The sequence below is a fragment of the Octopus bimaculoides genome, chromosome 1 (assembly GCF_001194135.2).
Source record: "Octopus bimaculoides isolate UCB-OBI-ISO-001 chromosome 1, ASM119413v2, whole genome shotgun sequence".
NCBI classification, from domain to species: domain Eukaryota; kingdom Metazoa; phylum Mollusca; class Cephalopoda; order Octopoda; family Octopodidae; genus Octopus; species Octopus bimaculoides.
This window is the reverse complement of record NC_068981.1, coordinates 57,210,483-57,225,423: the sequence shown is the minus strand read 5'-3', so window position 1 is coordinate 57,225,423 and position 14,941 is coordinate 57,210,483. Positions and strand designations below refer to the sequence as shown.

The window sequence follows — 14,941 nt, the reverse complement described above, 5'->3', positions numbered from 1 at the left end:
ATACATACATATGACGGGCTTCTTTCAGTTTCCGTCTACCAAATCCACTCACAAGGCTTTGGTCAGCCCGAGGCTATAGTAGAAGATACTTGCCCAACGTGCCACGCAGTGGGACTGAGCCCAGAACCATGTGGTTCCTAAGCAAGCTACTTTATTTCATAAATATTTGCCATAAAGGCCATTACAAAGAGGGGACGAACAAGGACAGACAAACATAAAAGGGGTGAAGTAGCTGTATCGATTAAATATTTACAATTTTAAATATACAATAAAAATTTGATTATATTTACAATGATCGATTAAAGCATTGCTCATTACAGATGCAATTTGTAATTGCTTTCCTGAAGGATAGGCATCCGACCACCAGGATAGACACCTTGCTTTTTCTTTCCCTTGTTTTTGGCTTCCACTGGAAGCAAGCTATTTACCACACAGCCACTTCTATGCTTACGTTTTATATATATATATAAATTTTGTATATTTGGAATTCCAGACAAAGTGCATTGTTTTTTTTTTTTAATTATACTTTTGTATCTTTACTGAAATAATTTTGGCCTCTATTGGTTCCTGATAGCACTGGTATAATTCAAAGTTTTTACATTGCAAAACAGATTTCAAGCAGTAATATTTATTACTTCTGTATTGACTACTAAGTCTCATGGTTGAAATTCTTACTTTTATCTGATTAGATATGAGAATCTCAAAGATTACGCCTACCTTTAAAACATTTCTTTTTCCTCTGTAGCTGATGTTCCCACTAGAATTTCATTGTATTTCAAAAGTTCCACAAAAGCTCCCAGTGGACGAGCTTTCTCACATTATTTTGTTGTTCATTATAAGGTTGAAGTTTATTATTTCTTCTTATTTACTTGGAATATCATATATTGCTGCAAGTGTTTTATTACACTCTCCCCTTACCACATATATCATTACTGTGTATGTGTGTGTATGCATGCGCATGCGTGCACACACACTTACACACATAATTTACTAGCTTTTGCTTTTGATGATTTTCTTATTGCCCAACTTCTAATTTGTTCTTGAATTTATTATTTTTATTATTATTGGTGGATTGGCAAAATTATTAAAACAACAACTAAAACATTTTGTTCTGGCTTTTTACATTCTGATTTCAAATCCAACCAAGGTCAATTTTGCCTTTCATCCCTCCATGATCAATGAAATAAAGTAACAGTCAAGTACTGGGGTCAATAGTATTGACTAACTCCTTCCCTTGAATCTGCTGACCTTGTGTTTAAAATAAAAGCAATTGATATTATTATTTTTTAAAAATTTTTTATTATTATTATTACTATTATTATTATTATTATTATTATTATTATTTTTGGTGAGCTGGCAGAATTGTTAGCATGTCAGGAGAAATACTAAGCATTATTTCATCTGTCGTTACGTTCTGAGTTCAAATTCCACCAAGGTCAACTTTGTTTTTCATCCTTTTGGGGTTGATGAAATAAGTACTAGTCAAGTGCTGGGGTCAATGTAATCACCTAGTCCTCTCCCCTAAATTTCAGGCCTTGTGCCTATACCAGAAAGGATTGTTATTATTATTGGTAGGGCTCTTTATATCCTCACTTCAAAGCTCATGAAAGTCTATGAGGTCAATAAAATAAAGCACCATTTAAATAGAAGGATTGACATTAGCTACAACACTTCTTCCACCTCAAAATTACTAGCCTTGTGCCTAAATTAGAAACATTCAAGGCACTGAATTGTCACAATCATTAGAGTGTTGGAAAAAAATGTCTTGTAGTATTTGATCTGGCTGTTGTGCTGAAATTAAAAACAAAATTCCTAGCTGTATGCCTAAATTAGAAACAGTATAATAGTTATTATTCCCTTTATTATTATAATGATGTTCAGTGAGAGTTCCTACTTAAATTTATTTTTGAATGCTGCCTCATACACCGTCCTTGTGGCAAATAAGAGAAATTACAATTATTATTATTAAACCTTGGGAGAGGCATTATGCCGGTAATAAACACATGCACTGGTTCAGTCCTTTATTAATTTATAAACAGTATATAGTTTTTTGTTAAATCAGTGCGTGTGTTTATTACCGGCATAATGCCTCTCCCAAGGTTTAATAGTATTTCTTTCAACACACGTATCCACATCAAGAATCTTGCACACGAAATACACATATGAAACAATTATTATTATTAGGTGGAAAGTAGAATGGTAGAAACAGTGCAACACCAAACTTGCAATATATTGTTTTGTCTTCTGTTTTGTGAGTATTAGTTATACATGCATACATGCACACAAGCATACATACATGTATGTTGATTCCGTTGACATTGTTTGTTTCTCAACATTTGTAGCCTTGTGCCAATATAAGATGTATCCTACAAAAATCAATTTCATGTTTCCTACTTCAGCGGTTGATTTAACAATTTCCACCTCCAAAAATCTTCTCTACATTAGCAAGCACTACTAATTATTTCAATAGGCTTTTTTTTTATGTGTATCTCACTACCCAAGGGTTCCAGCAGTATTTGTCGTTATAGTTCAGATTCCACTGAATTATACTGTAATTAATTGCTACAGAATTATATTGTAAGCTTCCTTCCTCAACCTATTAATCTATACTGGTTAACCATATCAGCAAGTAATAACTCAGCATTTTAATCCAATGTACTTTCATTCTGTAGCATCTTCAGATTATTTGAGTGTCTTCTACTATAGTCTTGAGCAAAGTAATGCTGTATGACTGGAACATGTAGATGTAAGCTTTATGGTAGTCCATTGAATGTATGCATGTACATGTGTGTATATGGTGTGTTTATATGAAATTTTTTTTCTGTTTGTCTGACACTGCGTCAAATATGGTGGTGTTATGTTTGCATGTCCTGTAAACAATGTTCTGTAACATTGCTGCTTTAAACTTATGAAGATCACTAGAATACAATTTTTCCCACTAGAAAAACAGGTTGGGTTTGGTGACAGGAAAGGCATCCAACCAGAAAATATTATAACAGTAAGCTTTTGTCCATGGAAAAAGAAGACATAAAAACAATACTGATGATTTTTTGTATTTCTTAAATATAATTTTCTTATTTTCATGGTATATTTAACATTTGGCAGCACACCATTTTGGAAACACTGACCTTGTCAATATTTTTAATATCTAGCCACTCTGTCAGTTGACTTATATTCCATCTTTCATGTATTGTTACACAACTAACAGATAATACCTGACAATCTTCTCCCCAGTACTCACAGATCTTCCACATTAATTTTCAGATTCACTACCACCTAGTCAACCTTTTTTATTATTTTGCTAATACGTTCTCAACACAGCCACCTCCAACACTAATTAGATACACTAAATAACAGAAATTGTCAACATGTTTAGACATCATTTCATAAGTGTCTCTACTGTTCATCCTTGCTAAACATTTTACTTATGTGAAGTGTCACATATGCCAGAGATACCACTGGATATTTTGTAAACCCATTTCATGTACTGAATATACAGTACTGAGACCCTGCTTACCCCTTTCAGACATACTAACAAAAGCAACTCCCCAAATGGCACTGGGATCTTGAGTTCTTTGATACTAACTAACACTAAATTGCTACCATATTGAACTTCAGACCTTTAAACTCTAGTCTGCCCAGGTTTGAAACTTTTGAGGAAAGTTCCATGATAAACCCTGCAAAGAGAACCAGGTTGCCAATAGATAAATGCCTTAAGAATATCAAGCCTTGAACTCCTCCATTATTACTGTAATTAATTAAGTCAGTGAGCTGGCTGAATCAGTATACCAAGCAAAATGCTTAGCAGCATTTCATCCGTCTTTATGTTCTCAGTTCAAATTTTGCTTAGGTCAACTTTGCCTTTCATCCTTTCAGGGTTGATTTAATGGACTTAACTCCTCCACAAAATTGCTGGCCTTGTGCCAAAATTTGAAATCATTATTATTATAATCAATAGCAGTAGTGTGAGGATAGAGCCCTGATGAGAGCAGTTATCTCCACACTACATTGTTCGCTGTATTTACTGTCAATTTCTAACCTTACAGTACTGAGACCCTGCTTACCCCTTTCAGACATACTAACAGCAAATCCTCCATGTATAGCTTGTAAGTCATTCTTCTACACCTCACAAACTATTTATCTAAATTTGATTTTCTCAGCACCCATCTAACAATTGAGTGTGAGAATCTGTCAAAATAGTTTTCCATATCAACAGATGCAAGTAGAATTGCTTGTTCTTAGTCAAGTACTCCTCTTACCCATCCCTGGAAAAGCACACAATGCTTCAGAACCTGACAGCACATAATGTTTAGGCTGGATGTTCTGCAAAACATTTAGAGAGAAGAATAGAAGTAGTGAAAGAAAAACAAAAATCTGCAAGTAAACTATGAAGTAAAATAATCCAATAAATGTACTTATCCTCATTGAACTATATAGTTTAAACAAAATTGATAACCTTGCATGTAGTATTCTATAGTAACACTTCTGTTGTTAGATCTAAGAAAAAAAAAAAAAAAAAAAAAGATTCATCTTTTTTTAATTTGTTGATCAAGAGAGAAAGGACTATAAATATAACCTGCAGAGAGCCTTCTAGACAAGCAGGCTAGGAAGGTCGGGTGACATTAGTGCAAACAGTAGGAGAGTAGGGTGATATCAGTACAGTTCTTATCAAGCTGCAAGGATTCCCATAGTGAAAAGTAAGTACATGGTGAGCTGAGTCCAAAATCCTAGTTTCATTTCAAAGTTGAAGCCATTTCATTTCATTTGTGTTATGAAAAGGCATGACCATTATATAGCATTTTATTTTACCCTCTTTAAAAAATCTGAAACATTGTGGTAGGCGAAAACAAATCTATATCAAGTTTCAAGTATTGGAAAGTAGTAGTAGTAGTAGTAGTAGTAGTAGTAGTAGTAATAGTAGTAGTAGTAGGTAGGAATACTTGCATTTGTTGTAGTTTAAAATGTGTATTGTTCAATGTTTATAGAAACAAGGTCAGGAAGATTCACAAACTCTATCAGAAATGAGTAAATTTGAAATGACTAATAGTGTTAGCATCAATCTACTTAAAAACAAGCAACAAAAAGACCAAAAAAAAACAACTTTACTTTTAAGAATAGTATTTGTTTTTCAATAATTTTTACCCTTCAATTTCTTTTCTGTATATTAATTTTCTTTTCTTACTCTCTCTTCCAATAAAATCATTAGCTGCTCTTATTCCATGGGGTGAATAATTCTAATTTAGAAAAACAATAATTCAGAAAAATTAAGAGGAAAACGAAACTTGCTTCATGTCAAACCAACAAAGCTCATCTGAAAATCATAAAGAAATAAACTCTAAAATCTATTTCTATGGACAGTCATACATTTCCAATACCCAGATTTGTATATTTTTGTATTAAGCTATACATATCTCTCAATGTTACATTGCCTGTATGTATATCTATGCTAAGTTGCATGAATCCCTCAACGTCAAGTTATATTTACTGGCAGTCATCATATCAATAGAGACCCATAATCAATACATCATTTGATTGAGTAAAAATTAAATAATATTCCCAGAAAACAAAACGGAAAACAACAACAACAACATCAAGCTTTTCTGTTCTTTTGCTTCAGGGCCAAAAAGAGATGGAAAAGCAATGGTCATTTTGTAATTGCTGCAGCAGACAATTTATTTAGGTCTCTGAGCAGATAAAATGTTATATTGTTTGAAGTCATACAATAACCTAATAAATAAGTGAAAAGGTAGGTTAAAGGTTGTAGAAGGATTAAAATGAACCACTGCAGAGTTGTTGTAGCCATTAAAAATAAAATAACAGTTGCACCATTGTAGAGTCGTTGTAGACATTAAATATGAAATAACAATTTGTTTATCTAAAATGTTATTTTTCTGAATTATTAACCGAATTAAGACATCTAGTAATAACAAATGCAAACATGAAATTTTTACGCAACTGCTATGTTCTTCAGAGTTTTGATGTTAAATGATGAAATAAAATTGAGAAAGCTTTAAAAAGATGGTTAACAAATATCTTTCTAAAATAAATCTATGTAATATCTTAAGAAAGTGTATCACTGGGAAATATCTCAAGAAGGCATTTGACCCAGAATGCATTCTGTATATCTCATGAGTATCAAGCCTATCCAGAACAAATTTGAAAATATTAGAAAAATATTCATTAGAAAAGGTGTCAGGAAGCACACAAAGGCAGTTACTGGATTACTTTTTAGTTAAGTAGTTTTATCCTAATCCCTACATCAGAATAAGACAGGCTGCACTTGGAAACTTTGATTTAAAGATACACTAATTAAAATTGCAGTGTGGAATCACTAAAGAGAACTCTATAAAGTTGAAATTTTAGTGTAAAAAACATGCCTGTGTGAAAAATGTTTTCCATTCGTGAGATATGAAATAATAACCCTTCAGTTAGCAGTTTCACAACTCCTGTCAGTAACATTAAATATAAAATTATGTTGTAAATGAAAAATACAGACAATGATCGTCCTCCCCCTACTTTCCTCACTTCTTTGATTAAGCAAATAATTAAACTGACAAATTTCAGAAATTAGATAAATGTATTTCACTGGACCACCATTTGTTAATATTTGAACTCATTTTACTTTGAATGAAAAGTTGTCAGCCATCCATATTAATTTAATTTGATGGTTAGCATAAGGAAGTTTACAATATCTACTACTACTGCCGCTGCTACAACTACTACTACTACTACTACCATTTACACTATTCCACTCAGTAACACTGTCACAACTAACACCACAAAGTTGAATACCAATAAATAAGTATTAACATGGCTGCTGGTGAGATAGGAAGTACAGGTAAACCTCTTCGGTCAATAATCTTGATACTTAAATAACTGAATATTTAAAGAAAAATAAGAAGATAAAAGAAAATTTCGACAAACTGTAAGAAACATAAATGGATTGGGAGGGGAGAAAAGGGAAAAAAGCACAGAATACAGCTTCATCATTCTTGTGTTAAGGTTGGTACAAAATGATTGTGAGGATAAGATATTAGATTATTTGCTGCAGGCAATTTGTAATGTCTCTGGGTAAAACATCCATGCAGCTATGTAACTCAGTTCACTTAGCTGTTGGCAATAGATACCACTAGAACATCAGAAAAGGATATCTGCAATAGACTGGCATCATATCCAAATTCATCTCCCATCTGCATAATGTTACAAAACTTGCAGCTAAGCACTGTTTTTATAACCCCCATGTGGCATGTGGAGACATTTATCATCAGATCATTTATCTGATGCAAAGAATTGGAATTATTTTAAATATATATATATGTATTTATATTTTGACATTGTTTACACTTAGATTATAAACTGTAATTTTCAGTCTCTCTCTATAAAATTTTCAACATGAAACAGTAATTTTACTAGAATAATGTTTATTTATGCAATTTAGATTCAGTATCTTTTGCATTTATTTGAATAAATTTTGATAGTTTTTTTAAAAATATTTTTTTCAAGATTTATTCTAAGTTTAAGTAAGGATGGCCACAGCTCCTTAACCCTTTCGATACCAATCTTGCTACTACCACCAAGATCTGCATCCGCAGTCGCCTCTGTAGTACAAATGTTTTGTTTCCATGAGTTTTGAATTAAAATCTTCCACCAAACTTTAGTCACAGTTTATGTTCCTAACACTAGCTTAATGATAACTAAGTTATTTTAATAAATTCTTTGTTATATTTAAAATTAATTGAAAGACAGACAGAGCATCTCAAAATAAATACGGTAACAAAAGGGTTAAAGGGTAGCATGTGAGAGACTAAAAACTAAAATAATCATCATCAAAGCAAAAATAAACCACTCTACTCAATGCCATTAGTTGTTCTAGAAACTGCCAATGATTTCTTTTGTAGGCACAATATTAATTTGAAACAACCTTTATTGGTAATTATTCTATTGACCTTGTAAGGGGATCAGAGGGAAACCAACCCTGATTAAAATGAAGCACTAAACCTAATGTTCTATTATCTTACCTTTTATATTTCACTAGTTTCAGTCAATGGGCTACAGCATATGAGGATACTGTCTTTGAAAGGTTCAGTTGAACAAACTGGCGCTAGTACTACACTTACTCTACTGGTCTCTTTTGTCAAATCACAAAGTTATGAGGATGGAGACAAACTAATACCAATCACTAAGTGATGGTGGGGTGGGACAAATACAAATACACACATATACAGGGTGTGATGGGTAAATTGTTGCCATTTTATATTTTTGATTTTGTGCATGTGCATTGTTTGTTTTTGATTTTATCAACTACACAGTATAGTAGGGTCAGTTCGGTACTGTTTGTGAGAAAAGCAGCACCATGACGCAATTCACTCAGTCGGAAATTTGGAAACAACATGCTATGCTGCTTGGCATTTGCATCGGAAGCTCCAATACGAACATTTCAGAGTGTTTGGGTGTCGATCTGAGGACAGTTCAGAGGATTCAGAAAGAGTTGGATGAGTTTAATGGTGATTACAAAGGTACAACAGCTCGGAAAACTTACTCTGATTGTTCTGATAAGAAAAGAACTCTTGAATTTGTCGGTGAGATCCAGGCCATGATTGACACATCGCCTAACCATTAAATCACATTTTGGTCTATAATCTTGGATGGAGCTTACCAACCATATTGAGATGCATTCTTAAACTAAACACTGCAACATGCCAACAAATATCGTTTGTTTGTTACAGCATTTGCCAGGTCTGTTTGTCTGTCTCTCTTTGTTTTTCTCTCTCTCTCTCAGTTTACACTCTTCCTATCATGTTTGGGAAGGAAGAACACATTAGACAATGTAGTCCTTGATATACAAAAAGACTTTGTCACCTCTTTGATGCTTTTGATCATAGTTCTACAGAATTAGGACTAAACCAGGGTTAAACAACAACAGCAGCAACAAAACTTTATCACATGTCAATGACTACAACTGTGCCTTCCTACTATTTTTGACAGTCTGAACTGATGAGACTCAGCTCTCAGTCAAATATAACAAATAACTGTGTACCAATGTTGAATTATGATGATGATGAGATTCAGTATTAGGTTCTTCCTAGGTCTACTCGCTGTTATGAAGGGAATCCCAGCTGGTTTTCTTTTCTCATGCAAATATGTGAAAAATCAATAACATAAAGTGAAACATCTGAGCAGAAAGATGTCAGATTACTGGTTGTTGGGTCATAGGTTTGTATCCCACTGATGAAGCAGTACTTTGTGCTTGGTATAACCGTTATTGACCATCATCGTGATAACGATTATTATTAATATTGATGAAATTTTAAAAACACAATGACATTTATTTTTAGGTAGTTATAAAGAGCAAAATAATTTCAAAAGTAGCAAGTATGTTAAAAGCAGCCATTTGTTTTAAGTAAAGGAAAAACGATGTATAAAAGAGGAAAAGAAACTGAAAATGATTCATAAACTAATGAAATTATATAGAAAATATGCTTTCTTCTATACCAAAGAAAATTAAACATTTCATATATGTATGTGTGTGTTCTGAATTGAAGCAATATATTTTTTAAGAAGTTTACACCTCGAGGGATTTTAGATTTGCAGGAAATACAAATCCCCAGTTAAAATAAGAAAATATAAAAGAAAAAAATTAATAACAAAGGTGGAAAAAAGAAATGCAACAGTTAAATGAATTAAATTTATTATATCCAACTTTATGATATTGTAAGAACTATAAAAAATGAAAAATAGAATATGAAGTTGAAACAGCAGAATAGTTCTGCAATATATTTGGCAAAGAACTAATGGTATAGTTCTGTATAAGACAGCAGGCATTCATACTCACTGGGGAGATAATCATGCTGTTTTATTGGCAAGAACAAGTGAAGATGATAGCTGCAAAACTCAATGTGCAAATAAATAAGTCAAGTTTTTAGCTAGTTTACAGAAACCAATGTTATCTGAATATATTCCAGTATTAATGTACAACAGGCCAGACGTAATGCAACAACCTTGATATAAGCAGTTATAAAAACAAAAATAATAACAACAAAGGTGAAATATACACATAATTGAAAAGTTTCAAAAAACAATTATTTGTACTTATAAAATGTAGCCATTGGCCCCATTCACTTATTCCAGCTCTTTTATTAACTCTGTGTGTGTGTGTGTGTGTGTGTGTGTGTGTGTGTATGAATCATCATAAATATCTATCTATCTATCCATCCATATGGCCATGTATGTGTATATATAATGTATTTATACACGAGCATATATCTAATATAGAAGAGAAAATAGCTGTGTAATTTGAACACCACATCTGCTGTTTACTATATACCTGTGTTAACCACTACATATGTGTTGTGTGTGTGTATACATATACATGACCATTGAAACAGATGAATTCTTTGAGAGCCTTTTACTCCAAACACATCTATTCTGCGCAACATGTATACCAAGTGACAAAAGTGATGTAAGCATTACAACTCAATGCATTTGCTCTACCTAAATATTGAGTGCTTTTTAGCATTCTTTTTAGTTTCAATGTCTTTGTAACCTCACTTAAGACCATATATACAATATACTAATCGTATACTGCTTCTATGTCAGGTACTTTCAGTGGATCAACAAAACAGCAGACTCTCTTGCATTTGATAAAAAGTATATGTGTTCTATCAAACAAGATCAATATAAAATGGCTAAGTTCTCTACCTTCTGAGTTTTAATTCTGCCAAGGCTAGCCTTGCCTTTCATCCTTTTGGAATTGATAAAATAAATACCAGTTGAGCACTGGGGCTGATTTAATCAATTTGTCCCCTCCCCCAAAACTGCTGGTTGTGTGCTAAAATTTGAGACCAATATATAATGGCCAAGTGGTAGATGTCATCAAAAGAATATGCTGGAAGACGTATTTTACAAGAACAATCAGGTAATCTTACTATTTAATGTATTAAAAGTTGGTGCTGTCCACCAGATTAAAGTACTTGAGTACTTTAAAGCAAATAGTACCTTTGAAACAGATATCTGGAAATGAATACCAATACCAAAGTAAAATTTTGAAAGTATAGCAATGCTTTTCAATGTAACTTAAAAAAATAAAATGTAACTAATAGTGATGACACTAAATCATGATATTCAAATGTTGTATTTAGTTATGAATACACACGCACAAGGAAAAGAGCAAGACAAACTTAGAAAAAGCAATACAATATGGAAAATGTAACAGTTAGTGCAAACCCTGAAAGTAGCTCAGAAATCTGTTAAAGGGTTTATGTTACATACAAATATACTCTACCAGTTTTTCATCTAAAGATGGCGAGTTAGAGTCATTTCAATATCAAATAGAATGCCTTGTGGCTCTCTATAAACTGAGTTCAACTTTGCCTTTCATTATCTCAGGGTCAATAAATAAAATATCAGTCCAGTACTGGAGTTGGTTATTCTCACTCCTTTTCCCCCCTTTTTTTTCTGTCTGGAAGATATCAACTATGTTTAAATTTGAACAGGGATGGTGTCTGCCAAGCTTAAATGCCTAAAACATACTGTATGTCACAATTACACTCCTATGACTCCATCAAGAGTTGAGGGCTCAATAAAGGAAGGATATATACATTATCAATTTGTTTAATATCCAACTACTTTGCAATCTTCATCACCATACTCTGATGCTCCTCTAAATGTATAGATTCACAGGAGAGTCAGAAAGAGACATTTAAGATTGCAAAGCAGTTAGTAAAAGAGAGATGTGACGGTAATGTAATAGGGATGAGCTACTCGAAAGATGAAGTGGAACAAATTGTCATGGATTCTGATGGAATTAAAGGAAGATGGAAGAAATATATGGTGAGGTTGTTCAATGTGGAGAATGGATCTGATGGTTACATAGAAAGCAATTTAATTCTAGGACCAGCAGAGGAAATAACCGGGAAAGAAGTTAAGAAAGCACTGAGAATTAAGAGTGGAAAAGGAAGGCTGACAGGAGTCACAGGAGATATTTTAAAGCAAAAAATTGGGATATGAAGCAAATGACAGGTCTGTAGGTTGATGGAGAAAGAAGACCATATTCCAGCAGATAGGAAGTTGAGTACTCTCATAGAATAACTAAGTCATTGAAGTGTAGAATAATGAAGCTATTGGAAAAAGTGGTAGAGAAGGGGATAAAGAAGAGGGTGAAGATTGATGAAGTGCAGTTTGGATTTATGACAGGAAGAAGAATGACTGATATAATTTTTATTTTAGAAGTGCAGGGACAAAGAGAGAGAAGTTGTTTGGGGGTTTGCCAATGCAAAGAAGGCTTTCAACTGGATTCCACATTTGATGACATGGATATTAACAGAGTTAAGAGTGGTGGAAATGGTTGTTTAGAATAGTGATGTCAATATATGACAACATACATAGTTGTAAAGATGAAGGACAGGAACAGTGATGAGTTTGCAGTGAAGGTTGAAAGCATCAGAGATAAATGTTAAGCTCCCTTATCTGTAGTTGTGATGGAGGTGCTAGCTGAACTCATTAAAGAGAGTTTATCATGGAAGTTGATGTACACAGTCAATTTGGTGCTAATTGCAAGAGAGCACAGACAGACTGAAAGAGAAGATGAATAGGTAGAAGGAATGTATAGCAACAAAAGATATGAAGGCATAAATTGAAAAGATGAAGATGATGGAAAGTGAGAAAATATATGATGGGGTGGAATGAACTGAGAAGTGGCTGTATGCAATGCACAGGTAAAATGCTGGAACAAACTCCATATGCACAATATGCACTGGGTGAGTTCTTTGAAAATATAGTTGTTATTAACAAATGTGGAAGCTACATTCAACTCAATGGTATGTATGGAGGGAGATGCAGATGGAGGAAATGTTAAGTTGGATGTTGTAAATGACATGAAGATGGGAGGTGTGAAAACATTTTGTTACCTAGGAGACATGATGAATAGAAGAGATGGATCAGACTCAGTGACAATTGCTAGAGTGAGATGCACATAGAAGTTCTGGGAACTGAATGACATACTAATGAGGAAGAGAATGTCACTGAAATTGAAGGAAAAGGTGTATGCTGCATGTGTGAGAAGTGAGAGAATATATGAGACATAGATAATAAACATGGAATAGCAGAGAAGGCTGGAAGGAAATGAGAATGGTAGTATGGTGGATGAACAGAGTGACCCTAAGAGAGAAAGATGGGAATAGAGCCAGCGATGTATGTTGTGGAAAGAAATGGGATGAGATGACTGGGTCACATGCTGAGGAAGGATGAATGTGACTGGGTGAGAGGAGTGATGAAAACAGATGTGATAGGAAGTAGAGGAAGACTGAAAAAGACAGGGCAGAAGGTGATGGAAGAGGAAATGAGAGCAAGGGAGTTGAGAGGGGGCATGTAGACAATAGGAGAAAATGGGGAAGACAAAGGTCTTACTAGGCTAACCTCTGCTTTATTAGGAAAGCTGTTTGTTGTTGTAGTGTGTATGTGTGCGCAGAGGGGGATAAAATACAAATACATAGCTTAAAAAAAAAAGAAAAAAACTTTCACCATTTTCATAAAATCTCTTCAATTTCTAGTTATTCATCACATGAGTACAAAACAAGTACATACTATAATGCTGTCCAAGATCAACTGTGATTATAATTTTACCCATTATTCTAAAGTTCAGACTATTAACATTGAGGTTTACAAATACCAAACTATAACATTTTATGTAAAGCTATTTTGCAACAGTGTATGAGATGTTATTAATCTCTGTGTTCCATTCAATTTACTAATGTGTAAACGTTTACATCTTAAAATATCATCATACCTGGAGAAACGTTCATTTTTTACAAAGTGAAAGAATCTCACTTTTTTGTAAAAATATACAACATTGATTTGTTTCAAGTCACAAAAAAAAAAAAAAAAAAAAAAATACTGCTCTATCTTCTTGCTTTGGTCCATGAGATTGACAACCACTGAATTTAAACTATGAAGAATAACACAACTTTTGCCATAGGTAAAGGATAGCAAACTGTATTCAAATACTCCAAGAATAATTATCAGGTAGAGTCAAGTGCTTAAGAAGTTTATTTTGCAATTAATTTAACTGTTTATTTTCAACCAAAATTTGTGGCCTTGTGCTTATGTTAGAGATTATTACTTGGATTATATATTTAGCAGAAACAAAATAAAATAAAATATTAACAAAGATTACATATATATATCCTCAAAATGTTTGTCTCCATAAGTTTATGTTTTGTATTCTTTTGTGTGGCATGACACAGACATGGCTATGGAATAAGTTGTTTCAGAATCATATGGTTGCCATCTGATCCCACTATCTAACATCTTAGACATGTTTCTTCTATTGTAATCTGAGCTTAACCCAAGCCTTCTGAGTAAAATTAAATAGACAGAAGCATGTTGATTAGACTGGATCCATTTTGAGGTGGTAAACTTAATCTGTTAATTTATCAGCATCTCCAAACTTTTGGTTGCCTTTAGTGAAGTGCACTCTGCTGAAAGCATTTGGACCAGATCTCCATTTTAAGGATAAGGCATGAATCATATTTTTTCTCCCTTTATTCCTATGGTCTTAAACGCCATGTATCAGCCTCAGAGGCCATTCTCTTCAAACTAAGTCATATAAAAGCTTCTAAAAAACTCACATGATAGTTCTTATTAATATATCAACTATTTGACATATCATTTTTTGCCAAAAGAGAATCACCATGCTTATGCAAAGCAACAAGTTTTGCTATATAATTATAATAACTAATTGATTGAATTAATTATCAGAGTTGATATTGTAATAAATAAGCATAACATTTCATTTATGAAAATCAAAATATAATAAATTAAAAAAATTTTCTTCACTAAATTATATTAGTATATCTTGTATTTTTGTTCACAACATCATTTTATTATAAGATAGTGATGCTTTTGGTATTCTCCATGTAAATCATCTTTCATTATGGTCTTCTGC

General features: G+C 33.1%; 1 protein-coding gene across 2 annotated transcripts in view; it reads right to left on the bottom strand.

Moving 5' to 3' along the window:
- LOC106881035 (zinc finger protein 423) overlaps positions 1 to 14,941 on the bottom strand; it is a 273,101-nt gene that overhangs the window by 140,344 nt on the left and 117,816 nt on the right. The gene's annotated exons all lie outside the window — the stretch shown is intronic.